The 1,128-nt window shown below is 38.8% G+C and overlaps 1 pseudogene; it reads right to left on the reverse strand.

Annotated features, from left to right (window-relative positions):
- Nucleotides 1-415: 415 nt before the first annotated feature.
- On the reverse strand, nucleotides 416-646 carry LOC119867170 (annotated as a pseudogene).
- Nucleotides 647-1,128: the final 482 nt, after the last annotated feature.

The following is a 1,128-nucleotide window of genomic DNA, read 5'->3' on the forward strand; positions in this document are numbered from 1 at the left end:
ATTGAAATCTTGTGCTCATTTTTAATGGTGTTATTTGTCTCTTTTCATTGTTGAGTTTTTTTTTTTCTATTATAAAAGTTTATTTAACAAAAAAGTTCAATATGAACATGCAGGTGACCTGATTTTTATATTGTAGTAAAGCAGGTACTATGGACAGGGGATATGTGGAAGCAGTTTTTTTTATTTTTTTTTTAAGATTTTATTTTATTATTTATTCATGAGAGACACACAGAGAGAGAGAGAGACAGAGACAGAGACACAGGCAGAGGGAGAAGCAGGCTCCATGCAGGGAGCTCAGCGTGGGACTGATCCCGGGTCTCCAGCATCAGGCCCTGGGCTGAAGGTGGCACAAAACCACTGAGCCACCGGGGCTGCCCGGAAGCAGTTTTCTTCTTCTGACCAACAGGCTCATTGTTTATACTCGTTCCAAGGCTTCTAAGAGGATGATGCTCTTCCCTTGTATTACCACCACTCCAATATTGTTCTGTTACCCACTAGTTGCCACCTCCACACATTCATCTATCACAAGACTCATGAACGGACCGAACCCTCGCAATATTCCTGGGACATGTCTGCCGCCGTTTAATTTCAATGATAATTTCTTGTCCATAAATGTTTTCAACTTGGGAGGGTGAGCTTCACTCATGGCGTCTACTCAGCGAACTCAAGATGCCTCCAAACGGAATTTGTGGGGTCCCTCACACTCCCGCAGTAGGCCCAGCCCATTGTTGAGTTTTATTTATTTATTTTTTCCATTGTTGAGTTTTAATAGCTGTTTATCTTCTTTTATTATTCTAGCTTTATTGAGGTATAACTGATAAATATAATAGTTCTTTATATATTCTAGATAGTAGACTTAATCAGATCCATTATTTGCCAATATTTCTCCCATTCTGCGGGTTATCTTTTCACTTTCTTGAGTGTCCTCTGAAGCAAGTTTTTAGTTTTGATAAAGCCATTTATCTTTTCCCCCCCCGTTGGTTACTTGTGTTTTACATGCCCTCGCTAAGAAACCATTCCCTAATCCAAGGTCAGGAATATCTCATAATTTTTTAAATTGAGATATAGTTCACATGCTATACTTAGAAACTTTTTTACTATACCTCTAAGAAACACACCAAAAAGTAC

The sequence above is a fragment of the Canis lupus genome, chromosome 32 (genome assembly GCF_011100685.1).
Source record: "Canis lupus familiaris isolate Mischka breed German Shepherd chromosome 32, alternate assembly UU_Cfam_GSD_1.0, whole genome shotgun sequence".
Lineage (NCBI taxonomy): Eukaryota > Metazoa > Chordata > Mammalia > Carnivora > Canidae > Canis > Canis lupus.